This window comes from Talpa occidentalis, unplaced genomic scaffold (assembly GCF_014898055.3).
Source record: "Talpa occidentalis isolate TD23 unplaced genomic scaffold, MPIMG_talOcc4v2.1 talOcc4.6, whole genome shotgun sequence".
NCBI classification, from domain to species: domain Eukaryota; kingdom Metazoa; phylum Chordata; class Mammalia; order Eulipotyphla; family Talpidae; genus Talpa; species Talpa occidentalis.
In genome coordinates, this window is record NW_023604972.1 from 124,207,987 (window position 1) to 124,223,772 (window position 15,786).

The 15,786-nt window shown below is 46.1% G+C and overlaps 2 protein-coding genes across 5 annotated transcripts in view; one reads left to right on the forward strand and one right to left on the reverse strand.

Annotated features, from left to right (window-relative positions):
• Nucleotides 1–15,786, reverse strand: part of PDZD2 (PDZ domain containing 2) — a 319,093-nt gene that overhangs the window by 162,725 nt on the left and 140,582 nt on the right. Inside the window, exon 1 of one of the 4 annotated variants that reach the window (XM_054688248.1) lies at nt 8,627–8,705. The exons of the other annotated variants lie outside the window; for them this stretch is intronic. The gene's annotated coding sequence lies outside the window, so the exon portion shown is untranslated. Of the gene's footprint in view, nt 1–8,626; nt 8,706–15,786 lie in introns of those variants that run through there. 4 annotated transcript variants of the gene reach the window in all.
• LOC119260455 (40S ribosomal protein S23-like) overlaps nt 1–15,786 on the forward strand; it is an 80,148-nt gene that overhangs the window by 56,277 nt on the left and 8,085 nt on the right. The gene's annotated exons all lie outside the window — the stretch shown is intronic.

Sequence of the window (15,786 nt, forward strand, 5' to 3'; positions counted from 1 at the left end):
TCCAGTTGTCTACACATGGGGCTAATGTTGGAGCCTGGGTTAGAACCCACCGTCTGCATCCTATTAGGCCCTTTTATGAGCTCAGAGCAAGACTATCTGGTTTGCATTTGCAATGCAGAGGGAAGCAATAAGGGGCAGCAGAGAAGCTTCCTGAAGCAACCAGTGGCAGTAAAAGGCACCGATGAGAGGACCAGGCAATGTGACAGGGGAGACAGGGAACGAACCCTAGTGGAGAGTCAGGCACCATGCTCTGGCACCACCCATACTACCTACCACCTGTGCTCCAGGGCTGCAGAAAGAGTATGCTCCAGGGAGCAGGACAGAGCACTGAGCCTCAGCCTGAGCTTGACCTTAAAATAAAGAAACTGGATTATATACACACTCTGAGATTCCTTCTAGTTTGGAAATTATTTCAGTTCTTTATGAATCTTGATGAATTCTGATTCATAACATTAACATGAATACCTAGCATAGAGAGTTGCCTATAACTGGCCCTTGGTAATTCTTTACTCCATAAATGAATGAGCCAACGTTAATAAGCACACAAATAAAGGCTATGAAAAAATGACAGTCACAGATACCCACAAATATGCCACAGATGTCCATGCATTTCCATATGTATTTATGGTTTCACTTAAAGAATAGCCAATTGTTGAGACCGTTGTATGTAAAACATGGTGCTAGACATTGGAGGCAGAGGGCACACCCCTTTTCTACTAGAAAAAAAACAGAACAGACACAGGAATGACAACTCTTGGATAGGACAGGACAAAATTCAGATGCAGTAAATGTAACTGGTATTTTTAAGTCGGACGTGACAGTTATTTTATATGACAAAGAGTGGGACATACACTACATCTGACAGTGTCCCAGCAGGAGACAGAAGACACACTCAAAAGGGGTGAACTGGAGTGTTTGTAGGCAGGGACTATTTCTGGAGGTGGAGGCTGCCCATAGACCAGGTAAAGCAATGGCTGGGAGACTATTAACAACCCCCTCTAGGTCTGCAGGACAGGGAGGAAGCAAAACAAGCTGGAGGCAAGACAGTGAGCTGCCCATTAAGAGCCTGGAAGGATTCAGCTATGGTCAGAACCAGAGTAAGGCTGATGGGATCTTGAGGGGGATAAATACCAACCCTCTCTCTCTTCCTGCCTTCTGCTCCCCTGCTTGTGCCTCCCACTGACTGAACCCAACCACAGACAAGACAAGAGGGGGGCCATATGTCATTCACAGATGCCTCTTGGCACAGAGGAAGGCAGAAAATGAACTGAAGGTGTAGGGGAGGAGCAAGAAGATGCACACACCCTTATAAATTATACACACGCACATCTGCGATATATTTGTGTCAATTACATCTTTGACTTTTCAAACAAAAATCATTTGTTTCATAAAAAGACTTCACCCTAGGACTAATCGAAATTTAAGCATCAAGGTCTTCTAGCATATCTCAGATACAACTTATCAAAGCAGAAACTTCTTTAACTGCAAAGAACTGCCACAGATGTTTATATTGTTTGCAGTGTTTACACAGGAGCAAGTGAAACGAAACCCGCTAACTAGACAAGATTGCCTCATAACAGTTTTCTTTAATGTTTGATCCCCAAAAGCCCCCAATTTCCAAAGATAAAACAAACTCCAAAGTTTGCACACAAAAACACTTTTCCATTTATATTTTCTACTGGTTTGCAATTAAAACAAGAATCTCAGAGGTCAGCCAAAAGTCTTAAATAACAAATGAAAAAAGTCGGATATATTATCTCTGGATTCGAAAGTGCAAAATGACATGTTATAAGAAACCACCTGGAAAACGGCACTTGGCAGGCCACATTTCAGGGATCTGCATTTCAAACAGCAATTCCCTGCCAATGAACACTTAACCTTTAATAGGGACCCTTGGAGAAAGTTCCAGAAGTATTAAAGACTCTAGAACACCATCTACTTCTACTCAGCAATCTCCTGATGGCAATGGGAATGGGGAGCTGCAATGAGGAACTGGATGTCTCCGAAGAGTGGTGGAGGGTAGGAGTAATGTGTGAGGGAGGGAGAGGATGTAAAAAATATCTAATGGTTACCTCCCAATTAGGGACCACATGTCTGGGATTCCTCAGGACAGTCCTGCTCTCAGATATTCCAGCCCATACAACTTATATGTTCAATCATGGGCAAACAGTTACACAAATTATAGCCCTTGAACTTTCTGGGGAAGTAAGTATGCTGCCATTAAAATTAATGAGTCTGTAATGACATGAAAACTCCTTGTGTTTAGTCTTTCACAATAACATTGAATCGCCCAGTGTGCATTACAGATGGTGTCAGGGTGTTCAGGCTGTATTGATGAATTATATAGCATAAAACATACATGTTTTATAGCCCAGAATGGGCTCCAGAACCAGACAGCAGACATTGGAATTTTTGCTCCACCATGAAAAACCAGACAAGCTTGAGCCACTTCCCTGCCTAGGGTGTGTCTTGAGTGAGCTCCGTCATAAAACAGGGATAAGTAACAGCACCTTCTCAGTAGGATGGACGAGAGGATGAGATAAGCTCACACGTGTGCAGCTTGTTAACAGTGTCTGGCAAGTAGTAAGTGTTCAATAAATCTCAGCAATATTTCTGTACCAATTGCCCAGGCCTATGTCTGGGTTTAGAAAGAGAGACAGATAAAACTAGAAAATGATGGTGTCATGCTCAGTGCAATGAACGACTCGTATTATGCTGGGCATGGGAGAGACTGGAGGCCCTGCTGTTCATTAAAAATAGAGTGTGGCATTGCCTGCCCCTTGAGTCAGACTAGTGAAAACAGGAATAGTCAGTCTTCTTTCTCCTGCATTCAGTCTTCCCCATGTTGTGGAGGATGCACAGTCACAGGGTGGAAGAGAGAAGAGACAGCAGAGAGAGTGCAGCCTGGACAACCACAGTAGTGAGTGAAAACTAGCACTGCTCCTCAGCCTCAGGTAGGAAGCTGCAGGCACGCGGTCTCCTTGTTGGCTTGTCACCTGAGCAATGGTCTTCACGCCCAAGGCGAGGGTGGGGGTTGGGGGGTGCTCTCTCACTGGGATCAGCTAAGCCATCTCCGAAGCAAGGAATCCTCTCTCCTCCCTGCCCCCACCGCTTCCTCCCCACTACCACCACCACCACCACCACCACGTCTCAATAGTTACTTCTTCCTTTGAAGTTGGAGGAGAGAATGAAATTACTTTCATCTGCCTGGAAACAGGCAGCGCGAAGAGGAATCCTTGTTGGAGTCAGAACCAGATATTAAGCAGCTCAGAACTCTCTAGTTAGGAGAGCCTATGATTTGCCTTAACTCTTTGGAAAGACGACATGTCCATAGTCACCTGTATCGGATTGGTAGTAAATGAGCCCTAATCCTGACTCTAAATGGCTTGAACAAGGAAGAAATGAAGCATCTTGCATGATGGAGGCTCAGAGAAAGGATGGCATCCCGATGCTGGCTTCAGCCTCAGGTGGGAGGCAAAGAAGCCTCCTGCAGCTCCAGACAGCAGTGCACTGAGGACAAAGGGGTCATTTGCTTTTTGTATCTTTTACTTAGTAATGACCAAACCTTTCCTAGAAGCTCCACCAGAGATTTCCTTCACACCTCATTGTCCAGACTTGGACCATATGCTTTTTCCTACACTTGTCTCCAGGGTGTGGAACAGAGGTATCACGATTCGGGAGGGCTAATCATCTCAGAGAATGGGTGTCTTCGAACCCACGTGACTACTGAGCCACCCAGTGGGGGTGAAGAAGGAAATGAACACACGCCCTATGCAGTTATTCTCACAGATGGAATTCTGGTGAGCAAAGCAACACACATTCAGAAATGCCTTCTGCTTATACTCCTGAGGGAGAGCGAGTAGCACACTTAGTGTAAGTGCCCAATAGCCACTCCATTCAGGGTCTGGCCATTTTTTCATGATTATTGCTGAGATGAGAGTTTGATGTGATTTATTTGCATATCTTTTTATTTTTAAAGATTCATTTATGCATACAAGAACTGGGGTGTAGGTCAGAGTGTGGGGGAGTGGTGAGAAGATTCCCCAGAGACAGAGCGGGGAGCAGAACAGGCAGATCTCCTGAAATACACTGCTGAGGGGAGCAGTGGGTGAGACAGGAGAGGTCTGCTGCACCACGTGGGTAGCTGCCTGGCCGGGGACGGAACTCGTGCTACAGTGGCTAGCGATAGTTTGATATTGTTGAGACTTAACCCCTGCACCACCAGGGAGGCCCTTATTTGGATTTCTATCCAAGATGTGCACTTGCAGGGGCACAAATACAGATAGAAACACTGAGAGGCTCCAGGGCAAAGTTGGGGGGCATCACACAAGGAACCTACCTCACCAGTAAACACGATGGGCTGAGAGTACAAGAATATTTAAAGAGTTGAGGGGCAAGATCCATTAAACGCTCAAAGATAAGGAAAACAGAAGAGACAATGATTGCAACAAAACCGTGGAAGTGGTGAAACCAGAGGTAACTGACAGATAAGGAAAAGCTGAAAGTAGCACAGCAGTACACGGAGCCTGCCAGCAGGCAGGAACACTGCCTCAGAGCTCAAGAGAGCACCTGGGATTGGGGACACCAGACACTGAGGGGCACGAGGCTGAGAGTCTGTGCGAGAAGCAGCCAGATGTCTGTACCACCTCTACTGGTCTTTGCTCCCAAGTGACTGCCTGCATTCTGCTACCCGTTTGCTCTGCTGTGTTAGAGCTACTCTGGGAATTCAGAGACATCATGTGTACTGAGGGAAAGTGTGCCACTTTAAAAACAGGAGCATGTGGGCCTCCTGGATGGCACCAAGGGTTAAGTCTCAGCACTATGAAGCTATCTGCAGCACTGAGTTCGATCCCCAACCAGGGATCTAACCCACATGGCACAGCAGACCTCTCCTGTCTCTCCTGCCGCTCCCCTCAGCAGTGTATGTCAGTCAATCTGCCTGTTCTGCTCCCCACTCTGTCTCTGGTGAATCCTCTCAAACCAGACCCACCACCTCTGGCCTACACCCCAGCTCCCGTATGCATAAATAAATTTAAAAAATAAAAAAAGAATGCGATAAAAAAAAAAGGTCTCTATACCAGATGGTTAGATTCCTTCCTGCAGAATGCCGCAGTGCACCAACTCCTCTCTCGTCACCTGGTCAGCTGCCTTTGAAAGATCTTCCAACAACAGGCGGGAACCCTCCAGTGGAAACGCTTGGCAGGATAATACTAAGGTGCAGGTGCTCAGGGCCAACTGCACATTCAAATCACCTGGGAGCTTGAATAACCACGACTACCTGGGTTCTGGCAAAATCGCAGATCATTCCCTTACTCAGCCAATATGTGTGGCAAGCTTACTGTGTGCCAAGCATTGTTCTAGATTGTTCTGACATGCTACTCGAGGTCTCCTTGGTAAGGAGGAGCTAGCTGTTCCTGGAATAAACCCCACCCCCACATACGAATCTTCCATTAGTTCTCTAGTGATTTGTTCAGGTCACCTGATGGAAACCTTTAACATGCAAGAAGAGTCCAAAACAAATCAAAAGAAAAATTTAAGAAGAAATCAGAGGGAACAGACAGTTCAGAGAGCACAGGAATGCTTTAAAGAAGCTGGCATTGAGGTCTACAGCGTTGAAAGGCTTTGCATCTGTTAACAGGAGGTTATAAAATGAAGATTTCAGAGAATTTTTTTTTTAAGGAGATCCTAAAATTTGAAATTTGAGAACTGAAATAATTCAATAAATGGGTTGGAAAATAAAAGATAGGAAATGAGAAAAAAGTAAAAAAAATAGAGAATAAATTCTCTTTATAATTTAATAGGTGTTTGTTCCAGGAAGAGGAGAGAAATCGCTTTTTAGAAGTTCCAGAAGAGTGTTCAGAACTGAAGGACATAGGTTTCCCAACTGCGAAGTCCATGCAAAGTGAGAAATGGATGAAAAAGAACTCCTATAAGTTATAATGCAATTTCATTACACAGAGGAAAGACACTGCAAAGGACAAAGGAGAAAATAATGAAAACTTTCAGAGAGGGGAGAAATAATTACATTCAAAGCATCAGGAACTGGAATATCAGACATCTGGATGGACCTGGAAGAGCAATGCTTTCCAAATTCTGAGGAGAAAGGATGTCCAATGTAGGGCCAATATCCCCTTAAGCATCCAAAGTTGGAGGATCTCATAAAAGGCACCCCTATGTACGCTTCCTCAGGAACTTCTAGAAGATGGGTGTAGGGTAAGGTAAAAGTATCAGGCTTTTCTGCCCTCCCGCCATTAGGATAGATGAGGGAACCCTGCGGTCCTGAATGCATGCCTGATGGCGGGCACCTGGGATAGGCTGTGGGCATAGGTAGATGGGATTCACCTGGGCTAAGACGCCAGCAGAAGGCGAGAATGAAACAGAAGCAGAGAGAACATGAGAGAACGCCGGAGAGACCAGAAAGAGTGAAGACTTGCTGGGGGGCCTGCCAGCCTCCCGGCCCCCCAGCACCCCTGCCTGTTGTGTACCTGGTAAATCCCAATAAAAGCCTGCAAAGCCACCGAGGGCTCTGGGACTCCTCCTTTCCTCCATCTGCTCGGGATCATAGAGATCCTGCCCTGTGCCCCTTCCTGCCCCCTACAATGGGTTTCAACAGAAAGAGAGGAAATAAAGGTAGAAAACGAAGAAGATGTGGAGTTGAGAAGCTAGGATGTCACATGCGACAGGGACAAAAATGAATCTCCAATATGACTGATGGAAGGAAGAAGATTCCAGAACAATGCGCTGAAGCATACCAAATTCAGAGCAAAGCAGGAGCCAGAGGGCTTGGAGAGGGCCGTGCGCCAGGTGAGTAGTGCGCACCTGCTATTTAGAAAGAGGCAGCGTTGAGAGCTTGCCTCTGGGGGGGAGGAGCTGAAGTCGGTGAGGGGTGGAGCAAGTGACCGCTGTTGACAAAGCTTAGATTTATAAACCTGGTAGAAATGTTTGACTTTTTAATTATGTATGTGCATAGTTTTGGGTGGGAAGGAAGGAAGGAAAAGAGGGAGGAGCTCAGCTTATGCATGAGATTCCAGAATGAGAACCCCAGAAGGGACCAGGAAGCAGTTCCTAAGCAGCATCCTGGAGAACCACCGCTAAGAAGGCAGCAGAGAACTTGGTGAAGCCCCTAGAAGATAGAAGTCGATGAAGGCAGGATTGAGTCTGTGGCAGAGCAGATGAGACAAGAGCTCTGTGTCCCAGGAAACAGGCCTGCCTGGAGTTCCAGGGGTCAGCAAGAGAAGATGAAAGGAAACTATGAAGCATGGAAGCGAGGAGGCCAGCAGAAAAGCAATTCTTGGAAACCGCTGCTTTTTATGCTGTCTCCCCAGATTAGGGAGCACAGACTCCCAGAGCGCAAAGCTTCAAGAGCCTGGAGCAAGCCTAAAATCAATCTCAAGTCCACCAGGGCTTCCCCTGTCACTCTCCCTGGTACATCCGGTTTCTATTACTCCTCTTTGGGGTCCACTCTGAGAGCTGTCCTTTAGCAGCTGGCACAGTCCTCTTTCCCCAAAGGGAAGTCTCCAAGGCTGTCTCCTAGAGACAATGGTCTTGGCTAGAGACCTGGGGGACAATCAACTGTGGGTGGACCCAGTACCCTCGACTTCATGGACATCTCAGCAAAAGAGCCACAGCACCTCAAAAAGAGGCTAGTGGGTGTACAACTGCCAGGAGGATGAGTCCCCAGAGCCGATGTGAATTTACAGTTGCAAAATCTGAAAGCAAGATGTTGTATGTGTATTTCAAGACATTTTCCTCCTAGTTACAGTTTCTGCTATCTGTATGATATCAAACTCAGCCTGGCCTATTTTTATGAAAAGTGTTTACTGTTTACATTTGCAGAGTCTCTTCTTGCAGAAATGGTTTCCAGGCTGACAGCTTTAGTTATCACCTCCTTAACCCATCTCAAGAGACAAAATTGACTTCAGGCCACTCCTAGTATTTATAAACTGCTTACTAGAAAGTAGCAACATGACAGAAAACATCATTTTCTTTTCAAACATCCCTCATCTTTAAAATATTTCATTGGTGGCTACTAAAATCAAAACCTTTTGTGAATCAGCGGCGGGGAGGGGCTGGAGAGGGAGTTGTCTAAGCATCCTGTTTAGTAATTTGGGGCAAAGAGTCGATCCCCAAGGCCACTTGAGGTTGTGAACATTCATAAACAGTTGCTGCTGGTGCAGAGTTTTGCTGGAGCCCTGATCCCATGCCCTGCCAGCCATAGTAAAACAGGGTAAGCCCCCCAGCCCCCCCTCAGCGCGGAGTTAGTGCACATACACACACTTTCTGGGCTTCATCAGCACCCCTTAATCCAGGTGTCCGAAAGAACAGTGGATCTGGAGCGGCCCCCCGACCCCTGCCCCCCACCCACAGCGCCTCCCTCCTCCTAGTAACAGACACACCAGTTCCAAGCCCGAGACTCCTCCCAAGGAACACACTCCATCTCCAAAAGCCTCAGTCCCCCAAGTCAAAAACAAGACGCCCGAGAGCTGAGCGCAGCGGGCCGCTGGGTGCCCACCCACCTCTCCAGGCGGGGCTCACGCTCACGCTCACGGAGTCAGCCTCACCAGGCACCCCAACCCGGCTCGCAGCGGGGAAGCCCGAGGTTTTCCTTTGGTGAGCAGATTCCTACCTCCAGTCTCGAAGTCACCTCGGAGAGGCTCTCCTCGGCTCCTGCCCGGGAGGCTGGCTCGGGAGCAGCCGCCCGGGGATCCTCGCCGCGGGGCTGATCACCTGCAGCCCGGGCGGGGCGCGGCCGGGGCTCAGCGCGGCCCCCAGGCCTCCGCGCCCGGGACGGTCCTTCTGGAACGCGCGCGCTCCGAGCGCTCCTCTGCGCCGGGCCGGCTACATGACCGTGGGAGGCGAGGCCCCTCCCGCCTCCTGCAGCCGGGGTAGGGGAGCTTGTGAAAGGCTGTAATGGAATCCCAGCCCGGCTCGGCGCTCCCTGCTCACTTGTCAAAACTCCACCGCATTCCAGGGCCCCCTCCCCGGCCACCCCCGTGCGGGGAGAGGCAGCCGCCCGGCTAGGGCGCGCGCGCGCGGGGCGAGGCGGGCACCTTTGTGGGCATCAAACGCTCAGGCGCTTGGCGCTGCAACTGGGCGCAGGTTAGGAGGAGCAAACGCCCCACAGCGCGCGGCTCGGCTCGCCCGGTCAAAAGTTCTTGCTCAGCCGCCGCAGGAAGCTCCACCTCCCCAGCATCAATTCATTTCATAACCGCTCCGTTTCATAATCAGCAGCAGCACGAGTTCTTCCCGGGGATGGGGGTGAGAAAAGGGGTGGGGAGGGAGCCCCAAACTAGCATCCCAAGCATCACACCCTGCTGGATGTCAGGAAACTTTGCAGAAATCTTCAGTCTGATTTTTTTCTGCTGGAGGAACCACTTGTACCAGCGCTGAACTACAATCGGCGGTGACTGCACGGCTTAAGCATTTCCTTTATACCTTCTCCCGCGCCCCTCGGGTCTTCTGCCCGGGTTCAGGCAACAAGTCAGCCCCCCAGGGGCATGAATGGGCCCTGGGCCGCGCGCAGCCATCTCTCCAGCTGCAAACTGATGAGGAAGCCCGACCCACGAGGCTGAATTGTTTACATCACACCCATTGAGGGCTTCCTGTCTTAAATTAATGGGAATACAAGTAAGACAGGAAAAGAGTATTTGCTTTTCATAAGGCAGGAGGGGGGGACTGGCAGAGAAAAGGGGAGTCACCTCCCCCCCCCATTTTATTGCCCAAATAGGTTGCTTTTCAAAACTTCAATTGTATTTTATTCCATTCTTTCCCCACTTTTAACACTTGTTGAAAAGTAAAGGCATTGCCTTGCCAAACCTCAAACCATTAAGGAAATGCTGAAAACACATTTTCACCTGGCTTCAAAAGGGATCCAGGTTGGAGTTCCCCAGGGCAACTGGAGCGATGAAGACCACCTGTGGCTGAATCACAAAAAGTGGCACAACTCTTGGGACTTGCCTACAGGCACCCCCGACGCACCCCACTCCTTGGGGTTCATGCCAGAAACTTGCCTGGTCCCCTCACCCTTAACTTTATGTCTCCTAGCTGTGCTTCTCCTGGGCATCCAGTAGCCCCTAAAGTATGAGATTTACAATGGACAGATCTGATGGAATTGGAAACAGTGAATTACAAAAGAGGCAACAAAAGAAGGCTTCAGTTCCCTGCACCAGTGCTGTCCCTGGAGTGGGGACTGAGAGCCTGGAGGGGCCACATCAAGGTTGAACTGGAAATCTTCCCATCCTCAGGAGCAGCCCAACAGAGCACTCAGGAAAGTCATCAGAAGTCCTGAAATTACCCCCTGCATTCAGATTGGTGCAACAGCAGACCCAGCAATGGGTAGGAGGAATTTCAAGTCATGTCAACCCTCCTTTGAAGAGCTGCAAGGAAACAAAACCCCAGCATAAAATGGATCTCAACAAGGTCTGGGTATTGCAACCAAAATGACTTGGAGTTTAGAGCATGCATGTGTCCAGCGAGAGCAAGTTCTGCCAGCAAGTCCTCAAAATACTGCAATTCCTGGGTCAAAGCTAGCGAGGCGATGGTTTTAGAAAAACAGTCAAGGGCATCAGCACTCACTAATAGAAAGTGTCTGGCTTACAAGCACCATAAGGCTTTCAGTGAGTGTTAGCTCCACCCTCCTTCCTTTCCCTCCTCTGCTATGGGGTGTTGGTCCTGGTGGATCCATTACATACTTTTACGTGCCATTTTGGTAGCTGACAAGTTTTATGGGAATTAGTCAAATTGAATAATCTAACAGTAATTTCAAAAATGCTCCTTTTCTTCCTTCTTGATGGCTTTCTCCACTGACAGTTTCTTAATGCTTTACTTCTAAACTTCTACTTTCCAATCCGTAATGTATAATGTGCAAATCAATGTCACTTTAAGTAAATCCAAGATTTTAAGTGTAATGTACATAAATACCCCCCCACACACAAACACCAACTTCATTGCCTAAGCTCTGTTTAGGGTGTGTATGTGCTGGGAATGAAAATTTGACCACATCTGTATAATATCTTAATTTCAGGAAAGCTTTTTGAATGCATATGACATTCTCATCAGCAGGCCAGAAAGATATGATCTGGTTGCTCTTTTCCCTCACCGGGTTTCACTGCTGAATGGAAAAGCCATCAGTGGCTCAGTAAACAAAGGGGTGCTTCAATTGGGGCCTCCAGTTTTATACTGGGTCTGGTTTAAATAAGACTTGAAATTGCTATCTACACACCCAGAGTCTACAAATAGCATTAATTTGAGTGGGAATGGCTGATATGTTAAGAGAATCCAAAGTGGCTTCAACACATGAAGGAAATGGTTCATTAGAAAACAGCTTAGAGTTAGCTGATTACAAAGTGTCCTGAGGGGGGCCGATCAACAAGACAGCCACAATGGGGCTTAATATCCAGAGTCCAGAAAAACTGACAAAGCTCAAGTGTTGCGGTAGATCAGGCACTGAACTGAGTCTGCATTTTGGGCTGGCAGCACAATAGTGCGGTGAACTCACACTGGTGGGGGTTTGCTGTGAAAGGGAAGTGCCTCTCCTCCGTCCTCTCTCCCCCATAATAAAGAACTTGGCAACAGACAGACTCTTCTTGGGGAGGGGGGGGTATGTCCAATCTGAGGCCCCTTATTTCAAGAGGGATGGAGAGACACTGGCAAGGTTCCAAAGGAGAACCAAAATGATTAAGGAGACAGAAAAGAAAACCTAAGAGGGAAGGTTAAAGGATTTGGAGTTGTTTAGTCTAGAGTGAAAAAGTGCCTGAAGGCAAACTTAAGTCTTCTCCCCTCTGATGGGTTATTATAAAGAGGATACCGACCAGCTGGGCTTCATCTCCAAGGAAGGCAGAAGGGGAATGAGACTCAAATGCAACATTCATAGTTGGGTTGGACAGAAAGAAGAGTTGCTTAATCCTCACGGTAATTGACTTGACATTCACATCACTGTATAATCTTCAACTATCAGACGCATCCTAAGTGACAGACGGTTTTGCATGTTTAGGCAGAAGTCAGGCTAGAGAATGCCTTTCATTCCCTCCTAGAGCTCCAGTGGCCTTCATTACACCATTGAATGTGGGAGCAAAGATCTGAGTGGGGCCTCCCTGGTGGCACAAGGGGTTAAGACGCAACCTATGAAGCTATCTGCAGCCTCTGCAGCACGAGTTTGATCCCCAGCCAGGGATCTACCCACATGGCGCAGCAGACCTCTCCTGACTCACCTGCTGTTCCCCTCAACTGTGTATTTCAGTAGATCTGCCTGTTCTGCTCCCCACTATGTCCCTGGTGAATCCTCCCACCCCCACACCTCTGGCCTGTACCCCAGTTCTTGTATGCATAAATAAATCATTAAAAAAAAAGATCTGAGTATCCATGTTTCCTCATTCACAGATGAGGGGCCATGAGCCTGTAATGCTCCCCACAAACAGGTCCACATCCCTGGATCTTTATTTTCTTTATAAGGATGGATATGTCAAAAATATATCCAACTTCAAAACTCATATTTTATAGACTCGCTCCTCTATGTTGTTTCTCCATAGAGGCTGCATGTTTTTTTATTCAGTGGGCACACAAATATTAGTTGATGGTGATAATAATGTCTATGAATTATTAAGCTCTTACTATAATTATGTTGGGCATTGTGCTAATTATGTTAGGTACTAGTTTAACTAGATTATCCATCTCCTTTATTATTTGCAGTAGCCCTATAAGGTGGGAATAAGTATTAGCCTCATTCTAATACAAGGAAACTAAGTCACAACAGGTTAAGTAACAGCTAGTAAATACTGGAGTCCCAATTTAAACCCATTTAGTCTGTCTCAAAAAGGGTGTGCTTAAGCATGATACCATTGCCTCCCATTCATTAAGTAGCTTTAACTGTTGGGAGGAAAGAATACCACAAACAGCAGCATTTATGTGTGTTGGCACAAAACTGATTAAAGACCAAGCCTTTCACATGTTTACATCACCTGGGAACCCAATTATTTCCTCCCCAGCATAGCAGCAGAGGGAAGGATTGACTGCCTTCTGATTGGAAGGGTGCATTCCTGTCTCCCACCAAGTGAAGAATCCCATTAAGGTTTACCCCTATTTTATTAACTAGAAACAGTGATTCACCTATAATCCATGCTTGCATAATAGTAGGTCTCCTATGGCTGTCCAGTGCATGAACAAATACACGTTACTGTGCTGCTTGCAGACAACCTAAGTCACAATGAGTTCCCCCAGCATGCTGGTGCTCAGGCTCTAGCGGGTAGCTTCTAAGGGCCTCTTAGCAGATGCTTCCTATGAGTCCTAAAATTCAACTGTTGTCATTAATTCAGCATTCATGAGAAAGTATATGGATGAAGTATTTTCCCAAAGTCAACTACTTTTAGATTAAGAAAAGATCTTTAATGGGGTTTACTGAGTGCTGTTGTATATCAACAAAAATGATTCACGAGTGAAATAGACATCAAAATAATTTTCAGAAAGGCAAGGGAAATACACAAACAAAAAATTTAAAGCCTTGATGCAAATTACTCCAAAGGACAGATATTTTCCCATTAAGACAATTTATCCTTAGTCTATAAACAGAGAGTGGCATAATTATCCAAGTGTTTGCTAACAGATCTAAACTGCATGTAGCTATAAAAAGTTGGAGAGAGGAAGAAAGAGGAAATTCCAAGAAGTTCCCCAACCACATCCAGGGCCATCAACGATCCACAAATACAAAGCCCAGCAGTGGCACAAAGCAAAGCACGAGAAGAAACCTCAGAATTTTAGCGTAAGCCACAGAAATAACTTTGAATAGTCTTAAAACTAAACAAAAACAATTCTAATCAATAAACTTTCAGCCAATGCCTGGCCACAGTGGTGACATACTGGCATTCCAGATGTAGTTAATAGAAACAAAATGCCCAGAATAAAAAAGGTATTCAGCAAATGTTGACTGAATGGATGGATGAGTGAATGAATGTTTGAATAGATGCCCAGGCTCCCTCTGTCCCCCTTTGAATATCTACTGGAATGATATCTTCAATGCTCAGACCCAAGCCCCCACAGAGGGGCTGAACCATTTAACACAGTACTCTGGGAACAGTTCATGGAATCAGAGACTGGGTTCCCACCCACTGTACCAATTTGTGATCTTGCCCTGAACACAAGAAGGAAAGTCATGATGCATGGAGAACATCTTGGCAGGCCTTCATTCAAAAACCGCCATTATTTACAGCATAGATGCTAAACTCAATTTGTAAAGTCCAACAGAATCAAGTACTAAGTTGCCTCGCACATCTTGGAGGCTGGGTCTTGTTCTAAGTTCTTTACATTTGAACTGATTCCACCCTTATAACAATCTAAAAAATAGGTACTGTTATTTTCAACCCATTATACAGGCAATTAAACTGGGCCAAATGATTACCTAATTGGCTGGTGGTCACACAATTGGTAAGTAGAGGAGCCAGAATTCAAACAGCTCTCACCTGGAATCAACACTTGCTCTTAATAGGACAATGATAATGGTCCAAATTTCACCTACAAATATCAAAAAAAAAAAAAATTCTAATTTCTGCAGGATGTGTTCCCCAATCTCCACAGCCCCTGTTAATCTTTGTCTTCTCGGGTCTCACATCACTTGTTTTCCAGTGAACAATTAACTTATTTGGCTCCCATCACATCTTTCCAACTAAAGTTCCTTTGGGATTGGGACTACGTGTATGGCAGCCTGGGGATGCAGTGGAATATGAAAGACCTAAATTTAAATTCCGAATCCCACAATTATTACCCATGGGACTCTGAGTAAGCCACTTAACATTTTCTACTCTTATATTCAAACCATATTCCTTCAGAGATTAGCGAGGGGAGATTAAGTGAGACAATGTACAGGATGGGCCTTGGATGATGTCTGATATTGTGAGTTTTTCTCATCTACTGGCTATTCTGCCCCCCAAAGGGATATTTGGCAATGTCAGGAGATATTTTTGATAGTCCAACAGTAGAAAGCTACTGGTATCTACTAGGTAGAAGCCAAGGATGTTGCTAAATAAACATCTTATAAAGCACTGGGCAGGACCCTCCAACAAAGAATTATCTAGTACAAAATGTCAATAGCAAGCGTTCAGGCTGAGGAACTCTGCTATAAGCTATTAAAAATATAAGGATCCATTTTCTTCGCTTTCCTTATTTTGTTTTGTGCTTATAGTAGGTATTCAGTAAATCCTTGTCTAGTAAACCTAATACCTAGAGGAAAGAGTGGGTGTGTAAATCCTAGGATATTTCACTAGGAAACACCTGACTTGAAAGTTGGTCTAGTCCTGGCTGGGCTTTGGGAGGCAACTAATTAACCTTCAATACCCAGGCTCTGTGAAAGGAATTCGGAAAGAAACCCAATCTAAGATCAGGGGCCTGAACCCAATGAAAGTGACGTCAAAGTTGGTTCAAGGAGAGTGGAAGAAACTGGATAAAGGCCAACTGCTCCACAGTGATGGCTTCCCAAGGAACTTTCTATTACTTTGCAAATGCCCCCTCATCTGATTCTAATCCTTACGCCAGAGACTAATACAGTTTCTCCCCACTATGTGAAAGTAGAACTTTCCTTTTTGGTATGATTTGGTATGTAGGTTTTTTGGGGTCTGGGAATGCTCAAATATTTTCCATTTAAATCATTGGTAACAGCATTTACAGGCCCCAAAAATAAGCTACCAAAACATACCAAAGAGGAATGCTCTACTTTCAGATAGCAAGGGAAACCTGTATAGCCAAAAACCAGAAGACCATGAAAGAATGTGTTCAATGTCTTATCCTTCGCCTACCCGCCAT